The following is a 9,025-nucleotide window of genomic DNA, read 5'->3' on the forward strand; positions in this document are numbered from 1 at the left end:
AGGATTCCTCCACAGGCCTTTGCTGGGTTGAAGAAAACCCAAAGGAAAAGATGTTCCAATGATGACAGAGCCACATGAACACTGCTATTCTAAACCCATTGAAGTTAATGGTCTTAGAAGGGTGTAACTCAGCTTAAAGCCACATGGTTATGCCACAAAAAAACCCAGATGTCACACACACACACACACACACACACACACACACACACACACACACACACACACACACACTCATGCTCTGTAAAAATGCAAACCATTTCTGTGCATGGTGCAGTTTGGATCAGGGCCATGCAGAGAGGGAGGAGGATTTAACCCTTCACCCCCTCACTTAGTAATGCTAACTGAAACCAAGCTTCTGACGCTAGTGTTACAGTGCCATCCTAAAGACAGTTGCAGTAGTCACCCCTTCATAGATCCGTTGAAGCGAATGGGTTTACAAGGGTGCAACAAGGGTGCAACTCTGCTTAGGAAAGCACCTTAGAGACGAACGATTTTCAGGTTATGAAAGTTTATACCCTGAAAATCTCACTTGCTCTAAGGCATAGGTGTCAAACTCGTGGCCCTCCAGATGTTATGGACTACAGTTCCCATCATCCCCTGCCAGCATGATGGGAACTGTAGTCCATAACATCTGGAGGGCCTCAAGTTTGACACCTGTGCTCTAAGGACACAAATCAGGCTGTTCTATGGCAGACCAGCAGGGCTACCCTCTGAGATAATCCACTTAGGAAAGCAGTGCACATGTTTCATAGGAAAAAAATGTATCCCAAACCTCACAGGAGGTGAAGAGATGGGATCAACTGTCCCTGTTCTGCATGACCCCTCTTTCAGTCAGGACCGCTGACAGGTGTTATTTGCTTCTTACAGACATCTGTGATGCTCGATGTTCATGCCCTAAGATTTCCCCTTCCATCTCCCTGTTGGCTTCTGTAGTGAAAAACTCAAGATTCCAACCCAGATTAGTATCCAGGTAGTTTTGATCTGACAGTTTGTGATAATCTTATGCAGAGGACTCACGAAAAAGACTTTGTTTTTAAAACATTCCTTTTGATGTTTTCAAAGCGAATGTTCTGCAGGTTCAAATAAAGGAGAATCTTCAGAAACAAAACAGAATTTGAAAATCTTACCAGATGTCCTGGAAAAAAAAATGATGGGGAAAATGTATTGCTGAAATGTAAGAGACAAAGACTTTGATTATTTTAACAAGTCAGAAGAATTTGCAACCTGCAATTGGAACAGATCCACAAGAATTTCAGATTTCTGTAAATCCTGGGTCTTGTACCTTGCTCAGAAATGGAACAGAATTCTGGATTGGAGTCTTGAGTCTTTTCACTACGGAAGCTAATGTCAGACTCTCGAACGTGGAAATAACAGAGACCGTAGGAAATACGGTGATATGAAAAGTAACAATGTAAAGCAGGATCTGAGCTAGAGAGCTCAGATCCAGGACTTATATCCTTTAATCCCCCACATTTCGCCCCACACCAAATGTCCACTACAGTTTCTACTACAAAGACATCAAGATACTGACAGGCATGGTCCTGACAGCTAAAGGAGAGGTGGAAAGGAAAATGTGGATGGTCTCCGCACATTTTTTATACATTTAAATAAAAAAGAATGAATTGTCCATGACTTTCGGTTTTGTTATTTACAGATATTTTGGTAGCAATTATGTGCTTAAGAAGATCCAGTTAATGAACTTAAACACATTTAAACAAAAAAAGATCATTTTCTCTAGTGCTTGCATTTATATTTGTATCAAGCTTTTATATTGATAAATAGATTCAGAAAAACATTTGGAATACAATGAGCTGATTGAAAACAGATTGAACGAATCGTAGCCACTTCAGACTAAATGCCTACCAAGAAACTCCTGCTCACCAGCAGAAGCCCCAAACGAGCCACTTAGTTATTATAGCCACAACCTGTCTTAACTTACATAGTTCTTTCTTCCTAAGACAAATCCCCATGAAAGCCCTAAAGTTAACTCTGTTTTTTGGCATGCTGGCCAGCGATGACCAGAGATTGCTCTGGCAGAAGATCATTGCTCTTGAGCCTTTGATGGCAGAAAGTTGCTTTTTGAATGAGCTTGCAAGCACTGCCCATTCATCTGCTGTACAGCCGCATCAGCAGAAAAAAACAAATGATCTGATCTTGGCAGCAGGCTTGAATGAGGCGGCCACAGATACCTGTGGGTGCTTCTGGATCAGGGGTGGGACAGGAGGAGAGGAGAGACAGAGATGGCCAGGTTGCTCTACCTGCCCCACACTGTCTGGGAACACCGTCTTCTTCACGCTCATCCAACAGATTTGTCTATTAAAACCTGTCACCTGTTGGGCTCCCACTCAGAGGAGAACGATATCATCACGGCCCAGGGAAGCAGGGTGAAATCACCCTCCTTACACCTGTTCCCATCTGGAAGGAACCCTGCTGGGTTTCAATAAGCAGGTTCTGGCTATGGGGAGGGGAACACATCCGGGACCCTCCGGGACAAGGAAAGACAGGCCTCTCTTCCCCTTCTCCGTTACTCACCATGCCCAAATGCTTCCTCTGCTTGCCTTGGTCTCATCCAGTGGTCTTCTGGCCAGACTGGGAAAAGGCAAAAGTTACACACCCTTGAGGCTCTTAGCTGTGGATCATTGGAAGAAAGGGAGGACTCCCGGCTACGCGTTCTGGCGCTCCCTTCAGCTGAATTTCAGCTGCCAGGACATTTCTTGAAGCTTCCCGGCAAACAACAATTAAAAAAACATTTTTTTAAAAAAAATGACAGGAAAAGCTCAGCTTCCGAGACCCGTTGCCCCAGAGGGGAGTGAGTCACTGTGAAGGGGGAAAGAGAAGGCCCCAATTTTAGGAAGACACCAGCCAGCCTTGGAACACTTTGTGTGTGAAAAATCTCCCCAGTCCCAGTTAAGACATTCCTGCCAGATGCCTGCAGATCTGGGGCGTGGATCCTGAATGCAGAAGCACCCATTGAAGAGACAGTGATTCTTACCCTTGGGTGTGAAGGACGAGGTGTAACCCCGGGTGGCAGAGTTTGCAAACACAAAGGAACGTTGTAGAAACTCAGGCGCACACGGCAGCTGAGCTTCACAGAAGCGGTCCCACGTTTATTGTTCACAATGTGTTGTTTGCACAGACAAGTGCTCCGCCAGACAGTGCGGAGACATAAGTCACACGGAGGCAAGTACAGTTCAGTCTTATATACATTTCTCTGTCCAATCACAGTGCAGCTTCCATTAAGCCCAGAACGAGGCTGGATCATATGACAACTGTCAACTAGATTTTGCTGATCAGACACCAGTTTGACAGTGCTCTGACATTGGGCATCTCAGAAAATGAGTCCTCCTGAAAGTTCAGGTGAGCACCCTAGAACCAGCATGGCCACTTGGCTATTGGCTGCAATGCCAGCAGGGCCAGGCAGTGGGGAGGGAGGGGGCCGGGGGCCTGATTCTCAGGTTCAGACAGGCTGCAGCCTGCAAGTCCTACTGAGCACGGGCGGGACTTGCTTTTAAGTACACATGAACTGAACCAGAGGGTGGGATGGGATGGAACAAGATGGCTGGATTTTCTGCGCTCGGCAGTTGAAGGATTGCAGCATTGTTGCCAACCTCCTGGTGGGACCTGGAGACCTCCTGGAATGACAACCAAACTCAAGACTACACAGATCAGTTCCCCTGAGCCAGGGGTCTGCAACCTGTGGCTCTCCAGATGTTCATGGACTGAAATTCCCATCAGCCCCTGCCAGCATGGCCAATGGAATGGCTGCTTGGGAGGGTAGACCCTAAGACAGTGTTTCCCAACCTTTTCGAGGTCAAGGTACCCTTAACCTCACTCTTCATATCTCACGGTACCCCTGCCGCCACCCTCCACCTTCCCCTCCCATTGCCCCTGCTTGCCACACACCCCACCTTCCCCTCCCAGGGTGAAGGGAAGCACTGGGGGTGGTGGTGGCTGCTGACCTTGTGGCAGGCCCTGCCCCATGGGCCAGCTCCATATCCTTGCTGGCGCCGGTGGGAGACACCACAAAAATGAAGGGGGGCGGTAGTGTTGCCGTGGTACCCCTGGGACATGCTCACGACACCCCAGGGTACCACAGAACCCTGGTTGAGAATGGCTGCCCTAAGACATTATCATACCCCACCGAGGCTCTCTGCAAGCTTTCCCCGAACTCCATCCCACAAGTCTCCAAGAATTTCCCATTCCAGAGTTGGCAGCCATATTTAATACCCCCCCCCCCCCACTTCAAATTGTCTAACTGCCCTCATCGGCTTGAGATTGTGACCAAAGCTTTAAAGAAATTGATGCCTTCAGTAATTTGAATCTTTCCCCCTAAATATATTTCCTTTACCCCCACTGATAGATCCCAAAGGTTTCATTTCGCTTTGTATTTATACCCCGCCCCCTATCCCCGAAGGGCTCAGGGCGGCCAACAACATAACTGCCCTTCCCCAACCCTAGTCTTGCAAGGCCAGACATTCCAAAGTCTGCCTCGAAGTCTGAGCTTCCTTTGGATAAGATAAAGGAAAAGTAGAATGGCCTGGAGACCTCCCAAAATTACAACTGATCTTTAGACCACAGAGATCCGTTCCCTTGGAGAAAATGGCTGCTGTGTGTGTGTGTGTGTATTCTGTACTGTAGCCTCATACCCTGCTGATGTCCACCTCCAAGCCCCAACCGATGAAGTCCCATCCCCAAATCTCCAGGAATTTCCCAACCTGGAGTTGGCATGCTGGAGACTTCTGGTGTTTTCCTTTGTGAGATTGGTTTTATTTGCAAAAGTTTATAAGAATAATGTGTAAATGTTGCCTCTCTCAGTTATAAGTTCAGAATGAATGACTTTTAATAAAGGGAAAATTTATGGTAAGTATAATTCTCACCAGTTAAAAAGTTTAGTTAGTTATATAGTTATAGAGAAGATGGTTACCGTTTGATTCCTTTGATGGTAGAATAATTGATGACTCTTTCCCTTTCCATTTTCGAATGGAAGAAAAGGTTTGAAAGTGCATTATTCTGCATGTGCGGAATGAGCCTTAGATTCAGAGGATACTACTACTGCAGTGATGGCAAACCTTTTCGAGACCGAGTGCCCAAATTGCAACCCAAAACCCACTTATTTATTGCAAAGTGCCAACATGGCAATTTAACCTGAATATTGAGGTTTTAGTTTAGAAAAAACGGTTGGCTCAAAGTCGTGCGCTACTCGGGAGTAAGTTTGGTGAAGCAACCATGCAACGCTTTGAACAGGTCATGCCCAGTGGCCCAGGCCAGCCTATGTGTGTGTGTGTGTGTGGGGGGGGTGTTTTCCCCCTACATGATGAACTCTGTGCGCGCGTGCCCATAAAGAGGGCTCTGAGTGCCACCTCTGGCACGCGTGCCATAGGTTTGCCACCACTGTACTACTGAGTGTGGAGGTTCTATTTGGGCATCTTCGCTGGTAGCCATTCCTCCACCATCACTGCCTCACGAACCCGTGAGGTTCCTTTTTAGAGCCATAATTTATTGCAAAGTAACAAGCCTGGCAGACATTCTCCCTCGTCCACCCTGTTACTCTTTCTTACCTTGGAAATACTTGACATGGCTGTTAAACAGGTTGTTTCCAGACCGCTCTTCTTAGGGAGAAAAAGACATCGATGCTGGGCGCGCTCTCTTGGCTCCAGGTGGGGGGGCGCTGCTTATAGACGTTCAGGTGCGAGATTTCTCAAGAGACCCAGTCTCTCCGGCCCCCCTCCCCAAGTTTCCTGAACTGAACAAGATTTAACCATAAATAATGTTTCATTTTTTTCTTTGAAACCACTTCCCTTCTCTGAGTGCTCACATTTTGTCTGCTGGCCACAGCGACAAGGTAGGAAAGCCGAGCTAACAGCTTGAACAGCAACAAGAATCACGTAGCACAAAATCTTTCTCCAGAAGAGGAAACGCTCCACCTCCAAACACAGAGATGCCTGACACTGCAGGCCAGGAGCATTCGTGAGACGGAGAAGAAGAAAACACGTGTTTTGTGCAGAGCCCACTCCAATTCAGAGGGGAGCAACTCCATCCAGGCACACAGGGCTGCCAATCTTCCAGTAGGGCTTGGAGATCTTCCTTTATTACAAATGCTGTCCAGACTACATGGGTCAGTCCCCTCCAAAGTCTCTCTTTTCCCGAAACCCCACCCTGCCAAGGATCCACCCCCAATATCCTGGAATTTCCCAGACTGGATTTGGCAACGCTACGTGGCAACCATCTCAGGAAGCAGATTTTGGAAGCCCCGAAGATTGGGATGTGGACAGACTCGTGGATGCAACCCACCAAGATCTTGAGCAGCGCCCAATCATTTCAAATTTGACATTTGGGGGTGTGAAGGGAAAAGGGGCAATCCTTGTGATCTGAGTCATATGGCCTTTGCCTCCTTTTGGGGGTCAGATCCATCTTCCTGGTCCTGATAGGCTGGTTTTTAGAAGGTGGTCTTGGAAAATCTAATTCCCTCTGAGGAAGCATAAACACAGTTTTATAACTTTTCCCAGGGGCAAGGGGTCTCGTTGTTTATGACCTAGCCAGGCCACCATGTCAAAAGACCAAATGGGATGTCCTCCTTCACAGGGAGGTCTTGCTAGTGGACTGAAAACTATTGGCAAGGACACAGCAGAGATTCCACTGAAGGGCCAAAAATCACTCTAGTGAACCTAGACGAGAGACTTGGGGAACGCCAGAAACTGATTCCTGACTGGAGCCCAAAGCTCCATTCCCATCTCCATTTAGTATTTTTTTGTGGTGGGGGGGGGGGCAGACCAGCTGTGAGACTGGCCAAGCTAACTTGTGCATGGCCAAATCTGTATAAAAGAGAACGACAGCGACTAGCAAAGGACACAGTCCTGGGAACCGTCGGCTTGGATTTATTTATTATTCCAGTGATCTCTGAGCTGCTTTAAAGGATTCTAAACTGTCACGTAATTAACTCCAGGCAGAAACAGTACAATAAAAAGGGGAGACAGCAGAGTCAATCGAAACTGGATTTAATTGATTAACAAAACGGAGGAAATTAATCAACTACATGCAGAGAACAATTTATCAAAGGACGTTGTGGAGTGATCTGCCCTGGTTTGGAAGCAAAAAGGATAGAGCCGTTGAGGACCTCGTGACTTGGCTTCCAAAGGGCATCCCGCAATAAGGCCACCAGCCCGGAAGTAGCCCACTCTTCATTTCACACGTGCCAAACGCCGGTCAAAAGCAGGATGTGGTAGAGAGCTTGTGAAGCAGCTATGAAGGAGCAGCAAGGCAGATTCATATGGAGAAAGGGCTATGAACATGATGTCATTGATGCGAATGGTGATGTCAGATCTCTGCCCCAAGGAATTTACAATCTAAATTGTGTCTTAAGGGAGAAAGAGGCAATGGACGAATTTGCAGTCTGTCTCATAAGGCCCAATTCATGCACGAGAAGACAGTGAAGGGGCACAGACCTGAGGTGGAGAGCTGGCGTGGTCTAGTGCAGGGGTCTGCAACCTGCGGCTCCGGAGCCGCATGCGGCTCTTTCAGCCTTATACTGTGGCTCCACATGGCCTGGACGTTGGAGGGTAGCATGGGTGTGTCCCTCCAGAACAGCCGCCATCCCCCCTCTGCCATTCCTGCAGCTGCAATCCCCCCTTTGCCCCACAGAGCAGGCGGCTGCCTGCTCCATCGGGCAGAGGGGGTTTCCCTGCCTGGTGCCACTGCCTCCCGCAAAGCGAGGGGTGGTGGCACCGGGCAGGCCACGGCCACCATCCCCCTCTACCCCACGGAGCAGGCAGCTTCCTGCTCCGTCGGGCATGGGGGTTTCTCTACCCGGCACCTCCGCCTCCCAGCACTGGAAGGAAAGGTGAGTGGAGGGCCCGAACCAGAGGTGGCTTCATGCGGAGCCGCCTCTCCAGCTCGGTAGACCTTCGGGGCCATGGAAAACCGGTCCAAATAGCTCTTTGGGTGGAAAAGGTTGCCGCCCCCTGGTCGAGTGGATAAAGTGTTGGCCTAGGATGTGAGAGACCCGGGTTCAAAGCCCACCTTTGCCATGGATGTTTGCTGGCAACTCTGGGCCAGTTCACTCTCAGCCTCAGGGGCGCAACGAGGCAGCCCTGGGCATACTGTAGCCCTGGGCAAAACCTGAGTTGGATGCCCCCCCCCCCCCCATGGGCGGCCACTCCACCATGACCAAATTTCTTTTTGCACCAGGACATTGGTGCCTGCAGGGGGTGCATTTTTAGACATATCAGCACCATAATTTCAGCATATCATCAGGAGACTGTCCTTATGCTACTCCCCAGGTTTGGTGAAGTTTGGTTCAAGGAGTCCAAAGTTATGGACTCCCAAAGGGGGTGCCCCATCCCCATTGTTTCCAATGGGAGCTAATAGGAGATGGGGGCTACAGTTTTGAGGGTCCATAACTTTAGCCTCCCTGAACCAAACTGCACCAAACTTGGGGGATGCCATCATCTCCAGATGATACCCTGAAATTTTAGTGCCTATACATCCAAAAATGCACCCCCTGCAGGAACATCCTAGAAATTTGCCCAAGAATCTTTGTTCTGCATGGAGTTTTCTGCATTGCTGTCAATTAGGGGTTTGCACCAGGCTGCTGGGGGGGCACATTTCTGAAGGCACAGTCCCAAAACCTTCAGGGTCTCATCAGGAGACTGCCCTAATGATACCCCCCAGGTTTGGTGCAGTTTGGTTCAGGAGGACCAAAGTTATGGACCCTCAAAACTGTAGCCCCCATCTCCTATTAGCTCCCCATTGAAAACAATGGGGGATAGGGGCACCCCCTTTGGGAGTCCATAACTTTGGACTCCATGAACCAAACCTCACCAAACTTGAGGGGTAGCATAAGGACAGTCTCCTGATGGGACCCTGAAATATTGGTACCGCTAGCCTAAAAACTGCGCCCCCTGCAGGCCAAAAATGGAAAACCACTAAAATACCCCAAAACGAACCCAGCATTTTGATGCCCCCCCCCCCAAGGTGATGCCCTGGGCAGCTGCCCACCTTGCCCAATGGACATTACGCCAGTGCTCAG

At 48.8% G+C, this 9,025-nt stretch overlaps 1 long non-coding RNA gene across 1 annotated transcript; it reads right to left on the reverse strand.

Moving 5' to 3' along the window:
* Positions 1 to 6,978: 6,978 nt before the first annotated feature.
* Positions 6,979 to 8,145, reverse strand: LOC125435752. The gene is made up of 2 exons (XR_007244912.1): positions 7,804 to 8,145; positions 6,979 to 7,682 (listed from the first exon to the last, which is right to left on the reverse strand). It is a non-coding gene; the product is annotated as an uncharacterized LOC125435752 (long non-coding RNA).
* Positions 8,146 to 9,025: the final 880 nt, after the last annotated feature.

This window comes from Sphaerodactylus townsendi, linkage group LG06 (assembly GCF_021028975.2).
Source record: "Sphaerodactylus townsendi isolate TG3544 linkage group LG06, MPM_Stown_v2.3, whole genome shotgun sequence".
Taxonomy (NCBI): Eukaryota; Metazoa; Chordata; class Lepidosauria; order Squamata; family Sphaerodactylidae; genus Sphaerodactylus; species Sphaerodactylus townsendi.